Here is a 19,618-nt window from a genome sequence, read left to right on the forward strand (position 1 = left end):
GAAAATCATGAAACACATCATTTTAACTTCTCATCAAACCATGAGCAATAACTCTTCTCCCATGAAAATTAACTAACTCTTAAAGCTCTTTAGTAAACATTCATAACTCTTAGAAGGACTTCCGTTGTATGTTTCTCCATTGGAAACGACCAACAGCCAGGGTTGCGAACGTTACTGGAGAATGACACGAAACAGCAGACAGTCAAACTGTACAAATGGCAGCAGTCGCCGACTGTACTTCGCCGTAACTGTAATGATGAAAAATGTCATAGTTCTCATGACATTTTCTCTCGTGAATATCATCGTATGCTCTCATCGGCACCTGTTCTCTTTTCTACAATCTGGGAATGGCTAGCCACAATAAACAGTAGCTTCTTTCAAATTCAACAATTTTCGAGAGACAGCCGCCAACAAGACTCAACTTTGAAATTCGTTTTACTTCGATTCTAATGAGGTGTCTTGCTCCCCAATGCAGACGGTTCTTTTGGAATGTTTTATGTTTTGTTTCTCTGCAATCCCGTTGGAAGGAAGCGGTTCAATGAGAATACCAGAGTAAATAATTGCTTTGACTTACAGAATGTGAATGTGATTTACAACTGGTTGATTTAGTCCAATGCATTTTTTCGATCAAACAATTAATACGTTTAGCATGAATCAGAATTGTAGAAGAAACAGGAACGAAAATTTGTTGTCTCTGCGGTATGATTTCTCGTCTTTGCGTCTGCTGCGCTCCTGCTACTTTGTGTATGAAATTTAAGTAAATAGTTGTAATATTTTTGAATTATCTGCATGAACAAGCTTTGTGATTAAATTTGTATCATGCCAATTTTTATCTCAATTTTTAATGCAGATATAAATATCATGAAAATATATGTATGCATGAGAACTACTTAGCGCTGATCAAAACTGAAATTGAACCGATAATGAAAACACCGCCGTTTGCACTCAATTTATTGCCTCAGAGCGGTCACAACGGATGTGACAGTCCAGTTATGAAAACGTCATGACTTTTTGAGCTCGTGACATTCTCGAAAACCGAGTTAATATAGCAGTTACCTATCCAGAAAACGCTGTGTCTGTGACTACTGTGAGAGAGTGCGACTAAATTAACTGCTCTCAATCACCATAAAGCAACCATTAGTGATAAATAACCTCTCACTAGCAAAACCAAAAACTTTTTTTGATTTTTTTGTCCTAATTTCTGGATTTCACCAAATCGAAATCGACATCAAGGACGTACAGAAAACCGCCTTTTCAATCGAAAAAGAACTATACGAATATTTCGGAATGCCATTTGAACTCAAGAATGCACCAACCACGTATTAACGTGTAATGGATCACGTTCTTAAGGAACTATTTGGAAAATGTTGTCTATTTTATATAGATGACAGTATAGTGGCAAAATATTTACTGCCGTAAAAAGGATTAAGCGTAATATTCCATTCAACAAAAGCTCATTTTTGAGAAAACAACTGCAAAGCTGCTACTGTATGAAATGGTATCTGTATGATTATTGTACTTATCATCAATCTGGGTGCATGCTCAGACGACTACTGATTCCCAGCGCCTGACCTATCGGAGAGAATTGAGCTGATTTGTAAGTTGAGGAACAACAATGCCGCTGGCAATGACCAATTTCCAGATGAGCTTCTTAAATATGAAGAAAAGGCACTGGATGATTGCTATGATTTGGGAATAGGAGATGCTACCGCAGGAATGTATGGAAGAGGTGGTTCGACATCGACAAAAAGGTTGGTAAGCATAACTGTTGCATTGACCACGCAATCCTATTGCTGAACGCCGTTTACAATAAGGCCACTACAGATCACATATTCGCGATAAGACAAGTACTCCAGAAGTACCCACACATCACCTATTCATTGACTATGACAGATTATGCATGAATGCGGTTTTCCGGACTGACACGATTGGTCAAAGCAACGATGGGCAGAGTAATATGTTATGATATGTCTGATTTTCGGTTTTGCTGACGATGTTGATATTGTGACACATAACTTTGTGAAGAAAAGATACTTCGGTTATCAAAAGTTTGAATAGTGTGATGGTACCTTTCTCATTGTCAGTAAGTTGTGTTTTTGAAGCGAGAATCAGTAATGAGAACTAATTGGTTCAACTGGCACGTTCTTCTAGTTATTTGGAGATTTGTGCCTTGTCAATCGTTTTCTGATTGAAAATGAAGGATCAAAGGAACATGGAAGGGAATTGTGAAATGGGTGATGTAAGAAAATAGCTCAAAACATAGAGAAAATAAATCGTTCTGCATCCTCGAAAGGATGCTGAGCGATCGGCAGGTGCCAAAATGCACAGTTGATAAAATATCCATCCCCCGAGAGGATTAAGAGATTTTACAAAAGCGGCACTATTCTGCATTCCAGGAATAATTCAGAACGATTCACAGTACGTATGAGTAAATTTGGTACCCCATAAGAGATGCTAAACAATCATCTAAAATCTATTAGGGTCAATACAAAAGAATTCATTCGCTCCAGGAAGAACGATCAGTTCCTGTGACTATAGCTCTGTAACACATTGGGTGAGAAACGATAGAATGTTCTTTGATTTTAGGTCCACACAGGCCCGTACCCAGGATTTGGTCGTCAAATGGTGAGATAACTAAGTCCTCACAAGTCCCTATCTCATGCCTCCCCGAGCGTCTATGATGACATTTGGTCAATAGAACGGCGTCGACTGGGTGCTATCGCCTTCTGCGTTAGTAGCAGAATGAGAGGGTGCGAAATGGCTTGTAGGTTGAAGCCCATCCTAAAGTGCAGTGTTTATCATAGTATATTACAACATATAATTGTGTTGTTTCTTACATCATGTATTATTATTATTATTTTTATTAGAAGAGCGTAACTTACACTGCGATATTACCTGTTATATTGTATCATAGCATATTATTTCATATATTATCGTCTTACACTATTTTATGTTATTATATACTATGTTGTATGGTATTATACTGCATTGCATTATATCATATTATATTGTATTATATTGTATTATATTTTATTATATAATATAATATTATATTATATTGTATTCTATTGTATTGTGTTATATTGTATTGCATTATGTTGTATTATATTATATTATATTATAGGGTTTATTATTAGTAGTACTACGTACCTCTGCGCAAAATATAAATTTGTTTTCCTTATAAGTTATCATTTTTAAAGTAACTTTCAACTAAATATCAAGGTCGTCACAAGCTGAGCTTCATGCCTACACGTGTGTCTGTGGTGACAGATGGTCGATGGAATGCGTTGATGGCAGAATGAGAGGATGAGAAATGACATATAAATTCAAGTAATATGATATCATAGCATATCGCAACATATCATTTTATTTATTCTATTATTTATTATATAATTCATTGTACTATATTATATTGTTTTTTATTGTTATTTTCATTATTATATTTATTGTTATTATTATTAATTTGTCATCAAAAATAATAACATATATTATTTTTATAGATGTGGATATTATTATTATTATTAGAAGAGAAATATTCTACTTCCTGCAGTATTGCGAAGATAAGAGCATAACTGACACTACATTAACTGTTATTTTATATCATTGTATTATATTATATTAAATTAAAATATGTTATATTATATTACGTTATATTATATTGTTTTGTAATCTATTATATCATTTTATGTTATATTAATTTCATTACACTATGTTTCATTGAATTCATCAATATAAAACATTTTGCACGGAGGCGTAAAGGGGAGGGAGCATCAGGGCATCGGACGAATTGATGACTGGACGAGGGATTGTGGATAGCCAGCCCAAGTCACTTGAAGGAAACTTGTTTCCTTCTGAAGGTTTGAAATGAGTCTGACGCGCCCTTCTCAAACAAACCATCAGGCGGGTTCAAGCATGTATAGCGATATGCTTCATCCATGCACTGGATATTATGGTTGGAAGAGCATCTTTTATTCCCGCGGAATACGAGTAAGTGACTCTACTTACGTATCCGCCCAACCCTTTTTGTTCGCTTTTCGGTAACAGCTATAGTAAGAAGGTGAGTGGATGAGTCATATCGGGGCTACTGTAAGTCTACCCGCATCCACTGGCAAGTCCTTGAACTGATGGTGACTTCACTTCACATCATCACTTCACACACATCACACACAGGCCCGTACCCAGGATTTCGTTTCGGAAGGGGCCCAAAGATAAAAAAATAATGTTACTGAAGATTGATTATGTACCTAATTCTTGGTGTACCTTTTATGGGTGTTTTTAACATACACTTTAAACTTTTCCACTGGAACTGTTACATTTCTTTACGTTTACTGTCTTGTTATTTCTGTAACACATGTCTGAGACCTTCTAAATATGTATACATAAGTTTTTGATTTCGGGAGGGGCCAGGGCCCCTCCTCTGGGTACGTGACTGGGTTCACATACTCAGACTAAACCATGTATGGAGAACCATAAATCCGGATACGTTGTGCATCAATGCAGGAAAATTGCATATCAGATGATATGAAGTACCGTAAACGCATCCACACGAATAATACTCAGCACGCTGAATAACCATGTGATAATTGAGTTTGCAATGTCCAGTCAGACCTATGACCAGAATACTGCAATGATGCTTGGAAAAATGCAGTAGATATTTCGACATTTTCAGATTTACATCTGGCAAAAATGATTTTGTTTGAGCGCAAATTTGCAAGCAGTAACATAGTCTATAGGGTTACTGTTCCCAAGCCCTGTAACTTTAAGACGGTATGCATAAGATAATGCTTCTGGTTTTAGCAACACATGTAGTGGAGTTGTCGTGAATGCTCCTATCATCGCCATTAGGATAATCCTTTGGAGATAACCTAAAAGACATCCATATGGTAAAATTGGTCTAACGATAGTTATGTAGGTCCAATGAATGTATCTGGGTTTGAGTCCACATGATTTACCAAAAATTCATTTGCATTGACCGAAAGACATGCAAGCTCTTAATCCTGAAGTCAATGTGAGCAGACCAATTCAGTTTTGAATCAAGAATAGCCCTGAGGTATACAACCTGATCAACCACAGCAACCTCTGAACCGATGAACTGTAATGGACGAGTTGATGGCTCCTGTGATTATCCTACGACGATTGAAAAGTACCATTGATGTTTTGCCCAAACTTACAGACAAGGTTGCTGATCCTATCAATGAAACAATACTCGTGAACTATTCTTTTCACCGGCGATGCTCTACCCGTGCGGCGAGCAGTTTGTATATATTCCGTGTCTGCTTTATTCATTCTTTCCTTCCACTCAGAGAATTGAACCGCTTGGCAAAGCAAGCAAGCATATTATATGCACTCTGTTGGCTCACAGTGAGTTCGTTTCGAAGCATTTAGGTAGAAAGCTATTCGGTGGTGCTGATGACTCGCGTGGAGTTGAATTTTCTACTCACGGTGATTCGTTCTCTGCGACGTATGGCGGTACAACTGAATGACCGCCCAGGATAAAATTTTATTCCTGTATAAAGATTATAAGAAAGATGTCGAATCTTTTTGAATTGTCTTCACTGCAGATTTCTTCGGTGTTTGCTATACTTTAATCGTGATTTGTAGCGTTAGGGACAACTTTGATACCTGCCAGAATATGTTATTGATTAACCGTCAAACTGTAAAAGGGTAATTAATGGAGCGTTTTTGTGTGTCGTAAATATGTAACTTTCACTCCTATTCCGTAGTTCTTTAATAAATTCATTTTGTGTTTCGATCGACTTCGATTTTTCCAAACAAATTATACCTCATTCGAAATGCCAAATTGGTATTTTTCATTCGGTCGAATGTAGGGTTGTTTATTATGCCTGAGAAGTAATAGTCCCAAGTTTTTGTCAATTATTATTGTTTCTCATGATCGTGAAACTATTTATATACCGATTACAAAGCCATTCGACGATCGTTACCTTAATAATTATAAACATGTGTGATGACACTAATAATTGCTTTTAATTTCATGTTAATCATTCATAATAAACTAATAGTATTTGTTTTGACTTCGAGACAAGTTGTGTCGAACCAAGTCAACTACCAAAAAGATTGAGACCAACTTTGATGATAAACACTATCAGTTCGTAAAAATACTAGAATAAACACCAAATAATTCCGTCACATTCAATATACAGGGCGTTAGAGCTACAATATAATAGAAACTAAAACCGAAATAGAACTTCTATAATTTTGTATAAGGCACTAATTTGGAGGCCAACGTAAGATTTTTCTGAAGAATGATATTTCTATTATTATCAAAAACAGACAAACTCTCTACAGTTACTTGTTGGAAACTGTGCCATGGATAATCGTGCAATGAAGACCTTCCGCAGTTTTCAATAACGAAATAAATATCTAAAAATCAAGTATCATACAATCAAACACAACAAAATTATCTGTCTCGTGACATTAGTGACGTTAAATAAAGTGGAATTAAATGCATTTTTTTTCTTGATCGTATATTCTCCTACTATCTCCTGATTATGTGATAACAGAATTATATTTCATTTGGACTCTTTGTATGTGATCCTTGAAGTATACACGTAAAAATTTTTTTGCTCAACATAGTTTTAAGGTAAATAATACAATGAGTAGTTTCAAAACTGAATGTGTGATATGAGTAACAAAAATTCTAAATCGCACTATCTGACAAATCGATAAACCACGCGGATTGTGTTATTTTTCAAATTGAAATCGTTTCCCCTGTAATATGAATATTGTAAAATGTTATGAAATTGAATTTACAATTTCTTCTAGCGGAGGTTCTTTTTTAAAAAAAAAGCTAAACCGATCACTTCGGGAGTCAATTGTAGAACATTTTATTTTCAATACATTTTTGACAGCAATATCAGATTGTAATCTTAATTTGATTTCAGGTCATCAATTTCTCAACTGATATCACATTACGTTTTTATTTTGCTGTTTGCTTTTGGAAAAAAAACTTACGAGGCAATAGTTTTGTGAAACTCCAAAAATGATAATATTAAATGCAAAAATTTAATGAATGCATTAAAATAGGACTAAGTTAATAAGGCGATACAAAAATGCAAAAGTAAATTTCAATGGAACATCTATTCCTCCAATTTTATGTTGCGTTTTACAAAATGCTTCGACATCCTGTGGCAGTTGGCCGGAACCACAACCGTGATTCTCAATTTAAAAGTCTTAATTTCCTGATCGTAGTACAGTTATTCTAATCGATAATTTGCGTAGATGTATGGTAAAAGATGCTGAATGAGTATTTAGTTAGTAATGAATATTTCTTTGTTAGCCATTCTTCTTAATTGCTTTGATTTTTGCAGAGCAAGCAGTTACATGGCGTCTCAGTACGTTCAAACGTTGTGGAAAACCCTGCACTCCTATTATTTCTATAAATCAAATCTATGCGAAGAAGCGTTAAATTGTGTTTAATATAATAAAAACATGAGAAAATAAATCATCCCTGGAATTAAAAGATTAGACTTGCCTCTATAATCAATAGTCAGAATATATTTTTGTCACTCTATTTGCATTGCATATTGATATTGCGTATTGGACTTGATCATTCATAATCATATGTGATTTTAAAAAATATCACTGTAGATATTTCAGTCCATGTTCAAAAACATAAATAAAATAAATATCAAACCAACCCGAAAGAGAATCAAAAGTGTTGCTACAGTTATATGTGGAAAATAATTCCTTTTATTTTATTTCTTATATAAGCCATATAAACTGCAAAATTTCTACTTTACAAAAGTGATTGTCCTCAGGTGATTCAACTCCAGCTTTTTTAAAATCTATCTGCCATTACTTGCCGCAAAATTTCAACAGCACGGAGTACGAACGTGAGAATAGTATTCGGTGAAATCTGAATAAACTGTTTCATTAGTTTTATTGCAGTAGGAAGTACATTATATGTACATTAGCATACGATTTTAAACGACGTTTTGAAGTGGACTATCAGTTTTATTTATCAGTTTAATTTTTATCCAACCCAATCATTTCGCCATCTTCCAATGATAAGTAATGATATTACGTTTAAAGTTTTCCAAGCTAATTTGTGATATTCAACGCACACTTTTTATCAGGGCAATATCTACGAGACAATAAAACTAAGCAAAATAAAAAATTGCTTCCATCGCATCGCTAATTTTTGTCTTCAATTTTTTTCGTACACTTGCATTCATGATTGCTGGCATTTTGACTCGCAGTGAGTCAAAAATTGACTCAATGTAAGCGCTATTCGTGCCTGATGATACCTGCTCTTGAAATGGTAGAGAATGGCTCACGGCGGAATAGCAACCAGCATGAAAAAGCAAGATCTCTTCTCTCTTGCGAGTCGCTCAGGCAGTCACATATTAAGCATAGCTTTTGCCTCGTCCGGCATTACATGCTTTGCTGTCTCCGTTCTTGAATCGTTCGCAGGCGGTGAACGTTAATGAGTTGCGTGAGGCGGATTTCAGCAACCCTGCTTACAGATAATCCTACCTGACCACACCATTGCTCAACAGATCGCAGGGGTTGCTGCATGTATTCAAATAGAGTGTTAATGCTAATACCGGTCATCAACAAAAGATAACCGTCGGAAAACCGTAAGTCGGGAATCTAAGGTCATTAAGTTTCCTTAACAAACTAGGGTCTATGAAAGTGAGGATAGTACACCACCCTGAGGACACCCACAGACACTCAGCTTTCTAATCTCTGCATGCCGAAGCGATGAACAAGTGATACTTGACGGTATGTTATGACCATGGGCTGGTTCCAGACACTGATTGATATACACCTTCAATATCTAGGAAATATCCCAAGCAAGATAGCTTTGTGAGAAAGCTTTTTCAATGTAGCAGGGTTGTAATGGACTTTACACGTTAGTGGCCATGTTACATTTCTTGTCACAGATGCACGATCAAACTAACATTTCTGACAAAGTGATCGACTATGCGTCCCACTGTTTTCAGAAGAAATGAGCTAAGTCTGAAAGGCCTGAAACTCTTCGCTACCTCTTAAGTGTCGCGACTGCGTTTGGGAATAAATTTGACAATTATTTCCTTCTAACCGCTTGGGAGATAAGACTAAACACAGGACACAAGACAAATATTTTTTTCAAAACATGTTTGAAATGTTCATATCCCATACACTTTGAACAAAAGTCCAAGAATCGTAGCTACTCGGAAAAGTCTCAGTCTGTCGGTGGTGGCTCCATACATCCTGGAAAGTGAGTGTTGAAATGATAGTGCAGTACATCAACTTCATCAGACAAGTACGCACCATGTGAAGTTCTCGAAAAACTGACATGAAAGTCCTTCGATTTCGAAAGTAAATTATTTAATCTGTTTGCCTCGTTGAGACTAGAGACATTTGTGCAAAGGCTTTGCCAACCACTTCGCTCAAACAATCGAAGAGCATTTTTGTATTCGAGCCGATACGAATGCCTCCGACCCATCTCTGCGTCGATGGTTCTAAGCTCTTCTGCATAATTTTCTTAATCTATCAAGTTCAGAATTCCACCAAGGAGTTCCTCTAGTAGCTCTTATAATCCGAAGTGGACAAGTCTCTTCATATGCTGCAGCTATGAGTGAGTTTGTCTCGTCGACAACATTTTCTAAATCAATTAGGATTTCAATTGTTGGTTGGTACCCGTAAAATCTAGTCTTCAAGCCCTCTTCATAGAGGTCCCAGTTTATAGATTTGGGATTATGGTATGTGAAAAAATCAAATTTAACGGTTGAATGATCAAAAAAGATATACTGAAGATGATTAGATAACGAAAGTTTGAATTCATCGAAGACGAGCCAACTTACCAACTCATACGCAATTCTATCAGAGCAGAGAGTTACGTCCAAAACCTCCTCTCTTTCAGGTCTCACAAAAGCTGGACGAATTCCTGCATTGACTATGTGCAGGTTTGTACTGCTCATAAATTCCATTAAATCAGAGCTTCTCAAATTTATGTCTGTGCTGGCGAAATTACATGGTGAGTATTGACGTCATTGCCGATTATAAACGGTAAATTACTTCTGCAGCAATATAATACAACCTTTTTGTGGTCATCACTTTGCGAAAGTTGGTTATGCAACAAATATGCCAAACAACAGACATGTTTCCTATCTATGCCAGCAATAGTCACACCAACAGTGGTAGCATAAATATCCTGAGTTGTGAGCTAAGATACGAGTGATACATCGAGAGCACTTTTTACAAGTATTTCACGTGGAAAAGTCGTACCGTTCTTGTTGAAAGTAACGAAGACTGGGATTAACTTATTATCACCGGGACAGATGGACCGTAGCGTTATTCTAAGCCAGTTGAGAAACTGTTACCGACACTACACGGCTATCTAGGCTGCTCAGTAATGGAAGTTGACATTGGATGGTAAAACTTTACGTTTTTTGAGACCGCCATAACGATCAAACACATATTCAATGCATTCTAACATATTTTGAAATGTTGGCTACGTAAGTTTGACACACATTTGAATCATGCTTGTAAAATTGAATCATTTTACGCATTACGTTCTTACGAATTGAATCATATAAGGATTTGCGTCACCTGCGAATTTCATAATTTTTTATATGTAGCAAGACCTATACATTAGTACAGTTTCAAAGATAATTTACGTAAAATCGTCGTCGTTTTAAATGAAGGCTTGAAATTTCGATAACTCTTCATCATATGATTCCGAAATCGGAAGTCATTCAAAACTTCAGAGCAGCCTATAAGAGCTAGAAACCTAAGTTTGTGAAAACCCGTTCAACTGTTCTTGAGGAATTTCCGATGCTTCCGGAATCAGAAACTGGGGACCGGTATAGTCGAAGCCAATTTGTTTTACTATCAACTAGCAAGATCAATGTATTGAAACAGTTTATGTCACTGTTTCACAGAGTTTTTGAATTTTGCATAGACCCCCAGACACTTTTCACTTTATACTTCTTGAACCAATAGACGGATTTCGATAAAGTAACCTATTAGACCATATGATTTTTCAATTGAGTCTGAATTTGTGTAAATCGGTTCAGATGTTCCTGAGAAATGGAAACGAGTTCATGGAGTTTTTGACCAATATTTGCTTTCGTTTGGCCATCAACTAACAAGACCAACATATGGCTATATGTAGTATTCATCGCAGTTTCGCAAAGTTCATTCGTTCTCTGTATTATCTAAATGACGGATGGAAATTTGTAGCATTCTCATCCTTATGATTCCGATTCAATATCCTCATCAATACTGTGAGAAACACATTTTATCTCGTATGGGTTTTCTATGATGAATTAATAGGCAATATTGACTAAAAAGGCGATTTGTCATTTTTAAAATTGTTAAAAATTGAAATTGAAAACAATTTTAAAGTTTAATCTTGAGCATCTCTGCCTGTTTCTTTGCTGTTGAAACGTTTTCATATCAAATCATTGGCGACCAAAAAGCTGCGTTGGAATGAAATTTATATAAAAATAATAAAAAGTGCATGCTAGTTTTGTTGATGACTATCACTTACTTGAAATGCCTGTTAAAGTTTTTACGTAGCAGCAGGTTTTTTTCTAAATAAATTTGAAACAGGCATGCTGGGAGACTGTTCTCTGTGCTTTAATTTAAAAAAAAAACGTACGGGTGTGTAATGCCAGAGACATAACTGGATGTCGTAAATACGAATAAAATTGACACGATTTCTTCACACTTTCGAATTCGAATTGATAGTTGATCGATTGTGTGAATTGCGAAACTTTTCCCCTTTCCACTACTAAAATTTTAAACGATTCTTGACGTCGATTATCTCATTTCGGATTTGCATATTTCATTGAAAGAAACTATCGAGATGCTGTATAGGATTCATTTCTGCCTTTCAGAAGGACCAAATTGTGGAATTATCTACGATATTTAGCACAGTTCGAAACATTTTTCTCGAACGATTTTCGCACAGCGAAAAGTGCACGGAGCAAATCAAATTATTTTGGATTTTCACTAAACTCATGATTTTTACCTTCGATTTGCAAAGAAGTAATCTTAATAGTTCTTTAGATAACATTTAGAGCCATTAGAACGGCTGATTTTATATATGATGTTGTCCACTTTTCGTTTTTTGTTTACTTTCTCTCCAATGCAAAGCACCAGCAGCTGATGCAATCGTTCTTGCTTGAATTGAAACTAGCTTTGCGTACAAACCGACACATCCGCTCGCAGTGCCAAATGATGCAAAACTGGTTTAATGCGTCTTCTCGCCTTGACGACCGGAAGGCAAATGAGAACTACGACCTCATCATCATTTTCATAAATATCTGTTTATTAATCTTATTTTTGTGTATTACATCAACATTTTACAGTACAAGTGTTTTGACCCTTTGGCCTTTCATCTTTGTTGTTCATACGATTCGTTATTAATATTAGGTGTTTTAGTTACTCTTGTTTTACATACTAATGTTTAATCATAATATTTATTTTAATTATTAATAAAATATCTACCTACTTATAACTATCCTTAATCTAATACGTACAAATTTTGAATTATTTGTATTTCAGAGATTGAGCACCTCTCTTCAAATTTCGTGCAGTATTGTTCGAATTTTTGTTCTAGTATATCCAGTGAGGCCTTCTCATGTACTTCACTAGTCCTTGTCCAAGGGGGTAGATTTAGAATCATCTTTAAGATCTTACTTTGAATGCGCTGAAGGCTAAGTTTGTGTGTTCGTGCACAGCCCCGCCAAACAGGGACTGCGTATTCAATTGCGGGGTAGATGATTTGTTTATATACAGCCATCTGATTCTTCAGGCACAGTTTAGATGTTCTACAAATCAGCGGATACAGAGACCAAATGAGTATGCTGCATTTTTGAACGATTTTGTCAACATGTGACCTGAATATCAGATGTCTGTCAAAGGTGAGTCCTAGATAGATAACTTCGTCGGACCATTGGATGACCTCATCACCGAATCGTATTAGGCATTCGTCTGATGGAACAAGTTTTGGAGATCTTGAATGTGGAAACAAGATGACCTGAGTTTTTTCTGCATTGATCACAATTTTCCAGCTTGTAAAATATTCAGTTAAAGCGTCCAGACCTGTCTGTAGTTTATTCTTCAGAGCATTAATGACACGACCTTTGTAAAGAATGGCAGTATCATCAGCAAATTGTGACAGAACACCACCACCCGGAAGAGGTGGGATGTCTGATGTAAAAATGTTGTATAGAATGGGACCTAGGATACTTCCCTGGGGTACACCAGCAGGAATAGTAAATCTTTCTGTAAGTGCATTATTCAGAGAAACCTGGAATTCTCTATCTGCAAGATAATTTTTGATAATTTTAATAAGATACATGGGAAAATTATACCGATGCAGTTTAAACACCAGGCCATCGTGCCACACATTATCGAATGTCCTTTCAATATCCAATATTGCCATGGCAGTCGTTTTGGACACTGATTTGTTTTGCTGGATGACGTTGTTAACCCTTGTGAGTTGGTGGATGGTGGATCTTTCTTTCCGGAACCCAAACTGTTCTTCCAGTAAAATATCGTGTTCATCTGCGAAAGCAAGAATTCGCCCTTGTATTGACTTTTCAAACAGCTTGGATAGGGCAGAGAGTAAGCTGATGGGCCGATAGCTCTTGGAAAAGGAAGGATCTTTCCCTGGTTTCAAAACTGGGATAACTTTAGCTAACTTCCACTTTAGAGAACTACGACCTGAGCGTTTGAGGTTTTTAACCACGCAGAAAGTGCGTTGTAGGCAGCGCTGCCAACTATTCCGATTTCTCGGTATTTATTCCGATTTTTGGACTCGATACAGGAATACAGATACGCTCTCTCAAAATACTGATATTTCAATTTTCATACAGATAAATACCGATGATCAGTTTTTGTTTTGGATTCCAGAGGGGTAAACCAGGTCGAGCGACCTTTTTTTTGGTCGCAAAATCAGTTTCCGCACTAAATCGATGTTTGATTATTCGAGAAAAATATTGTACAAATAGATTTTACCGCCAAATACAGATTTTTGGAAAAAAAAAAACAGTTGACAGCACTGACCACTGTTCCCCTTTTATAACGTTCAGTTGAAGATATGTGCCGGACTACCTCAAAATCGTCGTCCTTGCGAGAAAAACCCAAGCAAAAGTAAAGAGTTTTCCGCGTTGTTTTAAAATTTTCAGAAAACTTAATTTTTAAGTTGTTTGTGGTTATCTCACACTGTTCAAAATATTATCCTGAATTCCTGATCATATTTTTGATGAAATAGTGAAAGAAGTATGTTGATGCCATTAATACAAGTCGAGATATTCACGATTAAGTCCTGCCAATTCTTCCATATGGCTATTTTTGAAAAGGCGCCCCATAGTAAAGTAAGTCGTATTCACGACAAAAATCCCTAGACTACCTGAACTCTATAAATAGATACATATGTAGAGAAAAGTTTCTTTTTCTGCTATGCAATGGAATTTTTAATTGACGTTTCACACAATTCAAGTATGAGATTATGCCATGCTAACAAAAATACGGATTTAACACGGTTCACATACAGATTAAATTTGATTTCAGCAAATAATTTCTTAACTGATTTAAAATTATGTTATTTTTATAATGTTATAATAAAAATGGCCCGTATAGAGTACAGTAAAGCAAAATTTCGCAAAATTCTTTGAGAGTATTATTATTGTTCTAAAAAGAACCGAATAGAATTGTAGGATGACGAATTGGACCTGAGTTCAAGAACTAAATTTAGAACCAAGAACAGAAGTTCTGCTTTCATTGACGACTGCTCCACCTGACGATTGAAGTCCAAATGAGAGCACTACCTGAGCATTTGAGGTTTGGCACCACACTAAAGGTCTGCTCTCATTATTGACGACCGCTGCTTCCGACGATTGAAGTCCAAATGAAAGCACGACCTAAGCGTTTGAGGCTTTATACCATGCAAAAAGTCTGCTTTCATTGCCGACTGCTCCACCTGACGACTGAAGTCCAAATAAGAGTTGCGACCTGAGCGTTTGAGCGTTTGAGCGCAGAAGGTGCACTCTCCGAAGCTGATGGTTCCGCGACGTCTGCTTGCATCCAACGCACAAGAAGAAATGATCGAATTTCGACCACGGTTCCCCTTTTATAGGCAGTCAGTTGAAGATATGTGCCTGACTACCTCAAAATCGTCGTCCTTGCGCGAAAAAGCCAAGCAAAAGTAAAGAGTTTTCCGCGTTGTTTTCAAAATTTGAGAAAACTTAATATTTGAGTTGTTTATGGTTATCTCACATTGTTCAAAATATTATCCTAAATTCCTGATCATATTTATGATGAAATGGTGAATGAATTATGTTGCTGCCTTTAATACAAGTCGAGATATTCACGATTAAGTTCTGCCCATTCTTCCATATGGCTAATTTTGAAAAGGCACCCCATAGTAAAGTAAGTCGTATTCACGACAAAAGCTTTCCTTTCCACTCAGAATATGCACTCTGACAGAATAATTTACAAACGTTGCGCGCTAGGCCTTTCTAGAAAGCACGATGTATGTAAACCAGTTGCGAGCGTATGCATACCCATGTAACCAGTAAGCACTAATAATAGCATTAAAATAGTCTTTTATGAGCACCAAAAATGCTTATAGCTCAATATCTGCAAGCTGAAAGCTCGTCTGTTGTAAATTAATTAGAATTCAGCTTTCGGAATGCACACCAGCCATAAATAAGCACCATCTTTGAACAGCCGTATATTTTGCCAAAGTCGGTCTTAATTCAGTCTCAAGTGCGATTGAAATGCCAATTGTTGATTGTTTGCTGTCATAATGCGACATTAGTATGTGCTAATTGGTCACCGGGGTACCCGAATAAAAAATATTGTTGAAAAACAATACTACTAATTCAAAGGGGCCACTTCTGTCAGTCTTGAACTGTCGATTGGAATACAGACTGAGCTAATCTGCAAACAGCTTGGCGCGCAAATAGCAGCACGCAAAGATATACCTGTTGGACTGAAGGATTACGCCTCAGTCGAACAACTGTGAGAATCGCTTTGTGAACCGAGGACCGGAGGACCAAGTTTCACATACCATTCGACCCAGTTCGTCCGATTTTCATGAACTTAGATTCAAATTGAAGGTTCTGTAGCAACATACAAAGTTTCTGAATTTTATTCAAATTTAACTTCCGGTTCCAGAATTACAGGGTGATATGTGCAACGAAATGAAAATAATTGCACTAACTTTTTTTCAGAGACGGCTCAATCGATTCTCACAAACTTGGATTCAAATGAACGGTTTTGTCATTGTCCTATACAAAGTTCCTGAATGTTATTTCGAGCGAGCATCCGGTTCTAAAATTACAGTGAGATTAATTCTAATTTCAATTTACTTCCGTTTCTCAGAGATGGCGTGACCGATGCTCAAATGGAAGATCTCATGGTCCCATAAAAAACTTCAAAATTTCATCCAGATCCGACTTCCGGTTCTTAACGCGGTCACTTATAGCGGTGATACAAAAAACGTAAACAAACTAAATAGCCTCGAAATTACTCCAGGCAGCCATTACCAGTAGACAACCAAACAAACTGATTCCGACTATCCTGGTATCCGATTTCAGATAGCAGAAGCATCGGAAATAGTGGTCATTTATTCCAAAGTGTGATCACACGCACTTTTCTAAGCCTGACTGATTTTTGCAAACTTAAGGTAGCGCTTCGCCGTGGTCAGGTCGAAGCAAGACAACTCACTGCTTCCTCTTGCTTTGTCGCCGAAATTTCACCCTAAATTGCAAATTTCTAAAATACTAACCCGAAAAATATCAGTTAGAAAGCTTATCTTTCGCGAGATTTCGTGCGAGTTTTGTAAAAATTTGGTTTTCATTTTTCCTTTTCTCGCTATAAACAACTCGCATATGTAGGGATGTGCTACGTTTTCAACAAAGCGTCAAAGCTAGTAGCGATGAAAATCATTACTGATTTCTGGTTCTACTGAAACATGAATAGAAATTATTTTACAAAGTAGTAACACTTACTTACATTTTCTACTCATTTATATTCAACATTTACGCAAAGAGAACGGACAACGAAAACAAAAGAAATGTTGTTAGCGTCTACCGCATGTAGCATTTTGCACAACACAATGCATGCGTTGACATTGTGTGCGTGCGAAAGAATAAGGAAAAACTCATTTATTTTTATAACTCGCACGAAATCTTTCGATAAAAGTGTTTGTCAGGCACAATTTATATACGAATCGATAGAAAAATTAATTATCTAGAATCGTATGTTCTTGGAATTTCCGTTTTCTTCCCCGTTTTCTCACAATTTTGGGTAAAGTGCGTGAAACCCCGGGATAGGCAGCGTACTCCCGTGACCACGGCGAAGCGCTACCTTAAGTTGGAATGAAATTTCTGAAATCTATCCGGATCCTACAGGCATTACAGGGTGAAGTTTTAATATTTATAACATACCTTCACTAAAAAGTAAAACACGTAAAATAATTTTTATACCTGCCTCAAAACTATTCCAACCGGTAGTCATTGCCACTAGACGGCCAAACAAATTAATTTACTTTTTTTCTTATTCCCGGTTTTCCATTAACGACTGGAGATTGTAGCCATAGACTCAAAAATGGATCCCAGTCACTTTCTCAAGCCGACTTCGATACTACCTGAAATATAACTCACTTCGTTTTATCAGAGTTATACTGGTTTATGGACTTATGGTTTATGGTTTATGGACAAACCTTTGTGTTTTTCAAGAGTCAAAGAAAACTATTTTGAAGAATACCGCACATTTATATATGAGAGTATGAGAGCTATGAGAATGGCACCATTACATTTTCGATACATCGTCAATACCAGCAAAACATCTATTTGAAATGCAGGAGTCGGCAACCGGCGGTCCGCGAGGCACATGCGACTCTTTGTATGCGGCTCTTTAGTTCTATACCCACATATTTTTTATTTGATACGAATGGGCGTAAAAATCGATTTAAATGCATTAACGAGGATTAGACACCACTCTATCTATCTCTCAACCATGTGTACTCTCCTTTCATCGAACCGCGTCATCAATATCATCATTTCTTTCGAAATAAATAAGGCCTTTTTTAGAATTCTCAAATGAAATGGCTCCGAGCTCCTCCTTCACGATAAAGTGCAATAGCTTTTCAAAACTATGGTGTTGGAACGGCCTGCTTTGTGTTTGAATGAAATAAATACATTTCTCAATTAAAAACGTATTAAAAAACTACAAGGATCAGCCCCATCGGGTTGTTCGAGCCATTGATGTGGAACAAGGAAACCAAAATTTCTAATGATCTACAATCAAACAGTTCAATCAATCGTCACATTTTTGAATTCGCAATTGCACGAGAGTCTGCCTAGATTGATCTTGATTATTGTTTGTTTTATAGCCGACGAAATTACAACAATATCCCAATTGTATGCAATTATGTCTTTGTATTTCTAATTTCTAATTTTCGCACAGCTAGTGTTCAAGTTTTGTATGCAAGCATTTATTTTTATAGCGTTAAGTTTCTCCACCATTCTGTGATTTCGGTTGAAGCGATAAACTTTTTCTCATTATCAACTGAGTTCATCTTATATAAATTAGCAATTAATCTTAAGCACTCAAAATTTACCCTGGGGTAGATGTCAATTTCTGAGACAAAACGACGACACCTCTAGCATGCTACGCGTAGGACTGAAACGTTAGTTATAATTTTCCTTCTATTCACTTTTGCGTACTTCCAACAGCTTCGCTTTTTTCGATTGTTCAATCAGAGCGATACTTTCCCTTTGATATATCGCTTACTCCTTCCAAATCGTCGTCTATGGCAGGGAAATCCGATATGCCGGAGATTTTTTGCAGACAAAATAGGACACTGCTCGCTACTAATTAAAATTTCAATCATTCATAATTGAAAATACGTGGCTTGATACATTCAAGTCGAATCCTAAAAATATTTCCAATCAAATAATGAAATAATATTAATAATTGATACAAAATATACCGAGCTGTAAGTGTTTGAAACCTGACCACATTTCTACGTGTATTTTTCCTTGAGTTTCTAATTTGCACCCCTAAGGAGTATATCGAAAAGTAGTTAGCAACATTGATTATTGAATAAAAAGCGAAAAAAAAAACATATTTTGACATCAGTTTTCGATATATTATAGAAAAATTACATTTTCATGCATTTCACTGATTATATTGAAGAAAATCCTAGTTTCTGTGAAACACTCGCACTTTGGACTTGACATTGCCCAATACCTTTTAATTGGACGAAGATCGGGGCAGTTCGGTGGGTTGATGTCCTATCCACGAATTGTACACTATTTTTTGGCAACCACTGTAGAACGGAGTTGGCGTAGTAGGCTGAAGCCAAATCCGACCAGAAGAGAGAAGGAGCCTTATGCTTTCTGTACAGCGGCAGCACTCTCTGCTTTAAACATTCTTCCTCGTACACCTTGGCGTTATTTGTGCCCTTCGTGAACAAAATCGACGACCGCAAACCAAACCAGGTACAAATTGCTTCCCAGACCAACACCTTCTGCCCAAATTCGGTAAATATTCATCGAATTTCCAACAACTTACAGTTCGTTCATTAGTTCGATAATTGAATTGATTACATTGCATTTAGTAATAAAATTTTCGTCAATCTGTCAAA

General features: G+C 36.5%; 1 protein-coding gene across 9 annotated transcripts in view; it reads right to left on the reverse strand.

Moving 5' to 3' along the window:
- The window catches only part of LOC131439483 (scavenger receptor class B member 1), a 161,615-nt gene that overhangs the window by 12,032 nt on the left and 129,965 nt on the right, over positions 1 to 19,618 (reverse strand). The window lies entirely within an intron of this gene.

This window comes from Malaya genurostris, chromosome 3 (assembly GCF_030247185.1).
Source record: "Malaya genurostris strain Urasoe2022 chromosome 3, Malgen_1.1, whole genome shotgun sequence".
NCBI classification, from domain to species: Eukaryota; Metazoa; Arthropoda; class Insecta; order Diptera; family Culicidae; genus Malaya; species Malaya genurostris.